The sequence below is a fragment of the Cetorhinus maximus genome, chromosome 20, assembly GCF_964194155.1.
Source record: "Cetorhinus maximus chromosome 20, sCetMax3.hap1.1, whole genome shotgun sequence".
Lineage (NCBI taxonomy): Eukaryota > Metazoa > Chordata > Chondrichthyes > Lamniformes > Cetorhinidae > Cetorhinus > Cetorhinus maximus.
The window spans coordinates 89,237,500-89,246,287 of NC_135898.1; the positions used below are offsets into that span (position 1 = coordinate 89,237,500).

The 8,788-nt window shown below is 43.6% G+C and overlaps 1 protein-coding gene across 2 annotated transcripts in view; it reads right to left on the bottom strand.

The window, feature by feature from the left end:
- The window catches only part of sfxn2 (sideroflexin 2), an 89,762-nt gene extending 81,407 nt beyond the window's left edge, over positions 1–8,355 (bottom strand). Inside the window, exon 1 of one of the 2 annotated variants that reach the window (XM_078565130.1) lies at positions 8,230–8,355. The gene's annotated coding sequence lies outside the window, so the exon portion shown is untranslated. The remainder of the gene's footprint in view (positions 1–8,229) is intronic. The other variant, XM_078565131.1, reaches the window with a different exon arrangement.
- Between the last annotated feature and the right edge of the window lie 433 nt (positions 8,356–8,788).

An 8,788-nucleotide genomic window follows, 5' to 3' on the forward strand; every position in this document is an offset into this window, starting at 1 on the left:
TACACAAAGCAGTGCTGCATTCCAATTTCCATCGCCTCTCTATTAGTGGCCATGCCTTCAGTTGCTTTGACCCTAAGCTCTGGAACTCTCTACTTAAATATCGCTACCTCTCTGTCCACCTTCGTGACACTCTGTCACACCTATCTTTTTGACCAAGTTTCTGGTCACCATCCTAATATCTCTTTTTGTTAGATAGTTCACCTTCTGAAGTGCCTTGAGACATTTTTCCTACAATAGCAGTTACACTTCAAAAAGTACATAATCAATTATAACATACTTTGGGACATTCCAAGGGCATAAAACATAGTACAGAAATGCAAGTCTTTCTTTCTTATCTGGCTCAGTGTCAAATTTTGTCTGATAATGTTCCTGTGAAGCACCTTGGAACAATTTACTAGGTTAAAGCGGGGGTTTAAATGCAAGCTGCTGTTATTATTGCGTCGGTGCAAATAATTCCGACTCTCTAATTATCCTGTCCCTCCCCCACCCCAAGCCCCCTTCCCTTTGTGCAGCCTCTACCTTGAACTGTTTCAGACCATTTGACAAACGGCACCAATGATTGGAATATGACTGCAAGACAGGTAAATGCATTAATGCACTAAATCACCATTTGGATGAGGTAGGAAAATAGGAGCAGGAGCAGGCCATTTGGCCCCGTGAGCCTGCTCCGTCATTTAACTAGATCATGGCTGATCTCCTACCTCAACGCCATCTTCCCGCACCACCCCTGTATCTCTTAATGTCATTGGCATCTAGAAATCTGCTTAGGTAGCACAGGTTTGCTGGTGGTGCCAGTGAGGAACCATATCCCGGCATCAGGGTAGGAGAAGTTAGTAGAGGAAATGGAGGTGAGACATTAAAAATGATGCTGACCATATAGAACAAGATTAGGCCATTCAGCCCCTCGAGCGTGCTCCACCATTCAATAAAATACTGTAATGGCTGAGGTACATCTTAACTCCATCCACCTGCCTTCACTCTATATCCTTTTATATGTTTGGCTAGCAAAGGTCTATCGATTTCAGCACTAAAATTGTTAATGCAGCTGATATTTACACATGTTGGAGATTAATATATACTGAGTCAGTATGGGCTAGTGCAATTTGCTGTGAATGCTATTTTCACAGATTAGGTCATAGTTACTTTGGCGCAACAATAGAATCAACACTGGTCTTCGCTGCTAGGCCTTACTTGAACCCACTCCAACTGATAAGTTTGCACTGATTGAGCGTAGTTACTACCAGATGTGACCCTAGAACATAAAACCACCCCAAATTTGCAAATGTTAGTAAATTGATCGTTTTCGGGGGAGGAGAGTGTTCCGCACTCCTGCCACCCTTTGCATGCAGAAACGTTTCCTAACCTCTCCCCTGAATGGCCGGGTTTTAATTTTAGAAGTTATATCCCCTTGTCCTAAACTTCCACACCAGCAGAAAATGTTTCTGTCTACCTTATTAATCCCTTCCAAAATCCAAAAGATCTCCATCAAACAATCACCCCCTGACCTTTTATATTCCAGGGAATATAAGCCTTGGTACAAAGACTTCCAATGGGTTATTTGCACGGTACTGTTCTGGGTCAAGAAAGTGCACAATCGCGCACATTCCATTCTGGAAAATACCATCAGTTCCATGAAATAATTTGTATGGGCACCTGAAACACAACAGATGGGTGGTGTAGAGTTGCAAAGACAGTAATTCAATTGATCAGTTCTGATTGTCTTGTAAATAGTTTATGAACATTACTAGGGATGAAATGTATCACCTGAGATTGAGATACTGCCAGCTGTTTATTACACTTTGGACTTTTAAAAAATTCACTTTGGATGTTTTAAAATGATTATTTATGTGACAAATATACTGTGCGCTGTGCGAGCAATAGTTCAATGGCAATACAGCTTAAAATTAAGTGCCCTAGTTTTTTTAACCTGAGTCTTCTACGAAAGTAGCTAGTTATATTGTGTTATGAACTCGCCTTTTGGTTTTGTATGTGTTCATTCTAGAACCATAGGTGTTTGCTGTTGCTCACTTAGAAGCAAGTCCTGTGGTGGGTTCAAGTCCCACTCTCAGGGTTTGAGCACATGATCAAGGCTGACACTTCACTGCAGTACCGAGTGTCTTTCAGGTGAGACATTAAACCGCTTCCCCGTCTTCCCTCTCAGGTAGACGTGAGAGATCCGTGGTAAGATTTGAAGAAGAGCAGGGGAGTTATCCTTGTGTCCTGGCCAACATTTATCACTCAAACAATATCCATACAAATCAGAATATCATTATCACATTGCTGCATGGCTGCCATATTCCCTAGACTACAACGGTGACTGTTATGTCTTCTGGTTCCCATAAGTTAGAACAGTCACACTTTAGACTCAAAATGCTGGAGTCTCATTGGGTGCATTTCTTGCTTATCTCCATGTGCCGGTGGGCCGATGGACTGATACACTGTTAACTCGGCATATGACTTCAGTACAGCAGTGAATGTGGCATCGCAAGATGTATATCTACATAACAATTAGTTCTAACAATAATAATATAACGGTGATTAGATTTTGGAAATACTTTAGGGCATCCTAAGGTCATGGAAGGCACTATGGCTCACTGTCGCTGGGTCAAAATCCTGGAACTCCCTCCCAAATAGCACTGAGGCTCCAAGAAGGCAGCTCACCGCCACCTTCTCAAGAGCAATTAGGGATGGAGAATAAATGCTGGCCTAGTCAGTGACGCCCACATCCCATCAAAGAGTGAAAAAAATTGCCGGTAATCTTTTTCTTGAAAAAGAACATATACTGACCCCTATTCGGAGAAGCCCCCACCCCACAACCTCAAGCTGAAGTACAAATACTAAAATTACCAAGATCCAAATAGGATAAGGAATTAGGTTTTTTTTTGTAAACAATGTGGAACAGACTCCCTGCAAAAGTAATTAATGCTGGGTCAACCCACTTGTTTTGACAAAAAACACTGGCTGAGTATCTACTCAATGAGTTTGAACGTCAAATGGATAAATAGAGATCGGTAGAACATTATGGTTTCTGTGCTACCGGAAGTGCAAGGTGCCATCCATGACATGCAGCCAGACATGTGAAATTGATAACATAAAACAAAAACAGAAATACCTGGAAAAACTCAGCATCGGCGGAGAAGAGCAAAGTTGACGTTTCGAGTCCTCATGACCCTTCAACAGAACTAAGTAGAAATAGGAAAGGGGTGAAATCCTTGGGGCAGAATTTTCACCCCAGGGCCCGGGGTGGCTGCGTAATGGACCACTGGCTGTGATCAGGCCCCGGCCGCGATTTCATGCTGGCTGGCCAAATAACAGCCAGCCAGTGCGAATCGCACGCTGAAACGCTCAGCACTGCTGGGGTGGGGCGAGCGTGGAAGTCAGCGCAGGCGTGCGAGTCTGCACACTGAAAGCTCCCTGAAAGCACAGAGCGGCCTCAGGGAGCTGAAGGTTTCTCACGCTAAAAATAAAGTTTTCCAAAAAAAAGGAAAACATGTCCCCTCGTGTGACTCTGACACATGAGCAGGGACATGTTGAGAACGAGTTCTAAAAACGTTTACTTTATTTTTAATTAATATCGGGAACCTCATCCCGCCTGGGGATGAGGTTTCCTCAAAAATCCAAAGGCCGCTTGGGCCTTATTCACCCGCCCGCCAACCGTAAGGTTGGACTCTATTTAATTAACGGGTTTGACAGCCCTCTTCATTGTCAGCGGCGGCACTGCCAACTCCCTCGCACGCCCACCAACCAAAATATCGCCCAAGTGCGCGATGACGTCGGGATGCTTGCCTGACATCATCGCGCGCTATTTCACGCTCATGCGTGTCGGCTGCCCGCTCGCCCAAACGGAGAACTGAAAACCCTGGCCTTGGTATGTGGGATACAGATGTTTGAATGTTTAAACCATTCACCTGAAATTCTTCTCTCTCTAGTTTTGAGCAGAGGCATCAATCTGTTCAAATAGCAAAGAGGAGTTTCAGATAAATGCATTTATCAGGAATTTATCTCCCTGGACATTTTACCTAGATATGTATCTCCCTACAGAGATGAAACAGATTGGATTCAGTCCAATGCAGTAGAAACTGTGTGTTGTTTGTTAGGTGGAATGGATTTGGCTCGTATTAATTATTCTTTGATCATTGATCATTAATGGGTGCGCTTCACATTATCACAATCAACATGTTTAAAGTAGATCTATGTGAAGGACACATATGCCTAACGGAACATTTTTATCCCAATGATACCCACAGTCACACTGTTAATCGTTATACGTCAGGGAATGCACATTCAGTTTGTAATTTCGAAGCATCAGCATTTTTCCTGCATGAGCTGAACATATTATTGAAAGTAGTCAGAGTAGCACATGACTCTGTTAAATTGGGGAATCGGCCATTTTGCCCATCTTTTCTAATCTGACGGTCACTCACTCATTAAGAAAGGTTTTGTTCCCTATTAGAGTAGGATCTTGTCTAGCTAAACATTATTGTTTTAGGTTTGTGCTCTTGAGGGCTGAAAATATGAAAACAAGGTCTTTAAAAAATAATTACTTCTCTGCTTTACTTCTTGGCAGGTTAATGATGCACATAAGTCAAGTTGTTGTACGTCTTAGGAAGGTTGGGGGGGGCGGGTGCGGGGGAGTACGAAGGGCAGAAAAGAATGAAAAGAAGCATCAAGTAAAAAATACGATGGATACATCGAATATACAGCAAAATGAAATCTCTTGAAAATTAAAGTTCGCCATTGTCTACTGGGGAGGTAGAAAGAGCCATTTCAATAATGAAAGAGAGGATTCCGGTATTTGCTATTTGTAGCAGTCATAAACATGCATTTTAACATACATTTTTATGATTTCACCACAAACACCTAAAAAAGGAAATCTCTCTGTTGATGTTGAGATGATGTACTAGGCCTTTACACTGAATCTTAACAGCACAAAAAGAAAACCACGTTAGCAGTAAGAATGGTGATTAAAGACCCCTTTGAAATGTTCTGGAGCAGAGTTCACTCTTCATCTCCATTTTATATTCTATATTCTCTCCTACTTCTACCAACACAGGTGGTGTCTTGTGCAGTCGACTTTGACTTAACATCACCATAAAAAAAAGAAAGAGGTAGGCAGTTGTTAAAGCATTTAGCCCTTATCATAAAACTTGGACTTTGAGTACCAGGTACATTCTGTTTTCACTGACCAACATTCTCGGAATGAATTACCGGTTCCCAACAAATTGTACGGCAGGAAAGTAACTACCATCTGCACAATGTCTCCTTTTGTGCACATAAAGATGCATTGATGCATTCACGCTTGACAGCATTTGTGATTGTCCTCTACTCATTCCTCTTTCACACCAGTCCAAATTCTCTTCTCATCATTCACATGCTCCTAGCTGTACAGGAAGAGAGGGCATGAACAAAGACACCACATTGAGGCTAACAACCGGTGATATTTAAAGGAAACCGATATTCTGTGGGGAAGCATGGCTGCAAAAGTTCACCCACCTTCCAAAAAGCTTGGTATTGTTTCCATTGAAAATTATCTTGCATGTCAGAGGTGTCTCTTATTAAGATCATGTAACATTCTTGCAGGGCCCTGACATTTCACACATTCAGCCACTAGGCTTCCAGAGAGCAACCAAATTTCAAAGCAGTCGGTTGCTATAGTTACTCATATATGCGGCGTGCTTTGAATCAGCATCCAGAAATATGAAAAATCCTAAAAGGGCCTCCCCAAGATTCAGGTTCCTACAGTACTTGCACTGCGAAATTGATCAGCATTTAGTAGGCTTAAGAAAACGTAAACCAAGAGTATTGCAGGGCAAATGCACAGCCTGTGGTGGAAGTGAGCTGCATGTGTCAAGAAGTTCACCGCATCTACCTGATCCTCGGGTCTACGCCAAGCAGATGACCTTAACTTGACACCACCACACCTCAGCATGCGTGATAACCTTCTGAAGAGGAAGGATGGGGCAGAGAGGGTTGATTAAGGAGTGCAAGGGAAAACATTTTATTTTGTAGCCTCTGGCTATTGACTGCCCTTGACCTTTAATGAGCTGCTAGACATTTTTTTTTCTTCCCCCTGTTCTTTTCCTTCCCAGATGACCAAAAGGACAACCATTCCTTTTCAGGTGAGCGAGACTGTGTTTTCGGTTTGCCCTCTAATCTTCCATCACTCACTGCAGGCAAGCAATGTCATAACCAAGCTTGAGAAGTTCCCAAATTTGAGAAGAAAGCCATTTTTACTATGGAAGATCTTTGTGTGTTACCAATGCAATTCTGAGTGAGTTTCAGCTCCAACTCTTATAGTTAGCCAACACTTTGCCTTTGGATTAAGAAGTTATGACACCAGTTGTAGAGATCCTCATGCAGTGCAGCTTTTACAGAACTACTGCACATCTGATGGTATCTCCTTTTCAATTGTTGTAGTGGACAACAAATAGTGCTTTCAGATTACAGTAATGCCAACTGCCTCCCCTCAGCCTCAGCTCATCTGAAACCCTGATCCATTACTTTCTCACCTCCATACTCCATTACCCCAATGCTCTCCTGGCCAACTTTCATCTTCTAAACTCCAGCTCATCTAAAAGGGCTGCCTATTGCCTGTCCTACATTAAGTACCCCTCGTCCTTCACCACTGTCTTGGCTGGCCTACATTGGCTCCCAACACCCTAAATACCTCATATCTAAAATTCTCATCCTCTTGTTGAAATCCCTCTATCTTACATTTTCGTGAAATGCCTTGGGCCACTTTTCTGGAATAAGTACACAATATAAATGCTAACTAACTGGTGGTGGCTGAGACAAGGGTAACTGGAGGTCAGGTTCCTGCTGTTCACATTGGTTAGCTCCAGCTGTCTTAGAACTCTAACTGGCCTAGCATGCACACATGTGCAGGGCTCTCTAACAATGTTAGAGATTTAAGTAAGATGGTGGTGCAGAGGGTAGGGAAGAAAAAATCCCTGCTCTCCAAACATGCATAAGCTAGTTTTTTTTTCTCTTAAAAAAATGGGCGTAGTTGTTTCAAACTACTACTGAATATATTTAAGAAGGAAATAGAAATAGATAGATTTCTAGACTCTAGAGGCATCAAGGGGTATAGGGGGAAGAGAATGTTAGTTTGGTGTTGAGATAGAGGATCAACCATGATCATATTGAATGGGGGAGCAGACTCAAAGGGCCGAATGACCTACTCCTGCTCCTATTGTCTATGTTTCTTTGTTACTACTAAAGGACTTTCCCTAACACTTCACTTTGAACTGAGGTTCAGACCAGAGTCCAGATGTAACTAAACGTTTAGCATTGGCGCAAATTAGAAATTGCTGCACACCAACAAAACAACTAGAAGAGTAACCACTGCCTCACGTGTAAATAGGATGCAATATCTCACCAGCCTATCCTAGTTAAATAGGCTCTCATAAATTGAAAAGAAATATATCCCCATCAAAACTTCTTACGTACTCTTGAGATTGCTAATGGCAATAAACATGTAAGCAATACTGAATTGCAAAAGACTACTAGTCTATTTTGTAATCTCTGATAAACCAGTTCTTACAGCTTGTAAATTGTAATGCGAATCATTAATATATTAATAAAAAAACATAGAGTAGCAGTTACCGAAAAGAAACAAAATCTATTTGTTTCATCTTATTTTCCTAGAAATATTTTCAAATAAAAGTAACATACTTGTACACTCTCGCCTTGTACACTCTCGCCCCTGTGTCCGAAGGTTTTGGTTTCAAGCCCCAATATCCTGGTCTATATTTACCCATCAACCAACATTACTAAAACTGACCATCTGTTTGTGGGAGCTTGCTGTGCGCAAATTGACAGCTGCAGTTCCTACACTGGAACAGTAACTACGCTTCCAAAGTGCGGTGTTGCCTTATAATGCACATGGGGACATCCTGAGGTCGTGAAAGTCTTTCCTTGGTCATAGAAGTAGCTGCTTGACTGACTAAATCTATTCATTTAGACTGGCATTATTTGCCACCCGTAGAAGGGGTAATTGTGATTGAAGCTGCAATTATCAAGTAGTTTTAAATTGTATTGGGGGTGGGGGGGGGGGGGACTGAAAGGCAGCAAAGGGAAAGAAGTGTCCTGTGACACGAGTACAGAGTGGGAGAGCCGAGAGTGACAGCTCCTGGAGCAGCCGGCAGCCCAGGAATCTAAATCACCGGGACAATACTGCACAGTTTTAATATGGCAAGTGTCAGAAAAAGAAATCAAGAAAATTGTAACACGGTCCCCCACATACCTGGCGAGTTACAACCTCTTTAATTGTTACAGCGTGAACCAGGCGGCAAAAAAATTGAAGTAGCAACTCGATTGACTTTTTCCCTCCTTCGGCGACAGGCGGCCGTCCAATCAACGCGACAGGCTGCCGTCCAATCAACGCGCGCCTCGAGCGGTGGCCGCCCCCCCCCCCTTCCGTCACCGCTCCCCAACTCGTCACCACTCTGGGCGAAGGTTTCACCTCATCTGCGTTCTACGTCACAGAGACGTGCGCTGGTGGTGGTGGCGGCCGGTGACGTAGAACGCAACTGCGTTGAAACCCCTCCCCCTCCCGCCGCCTCCTCCTCCTCCCCCTCCTCTCCCCCTCCTACTCCACTCCTACCCCACTCCTCTCCCCCCTCCTACCCCACTCCTCTCCCTCCTCCTACCCCACTCCTCTCCCTCTCCCCCCTCCCACTCACTGGTGTGGTGACGTCTCGGAGGAGGCGGGGCGAGGGGAGGGGGCGGAGAACGGCGACCGATGAACGTCACCTGAGCGTGCGCGGAAGACGTGGGGTGTCACGTG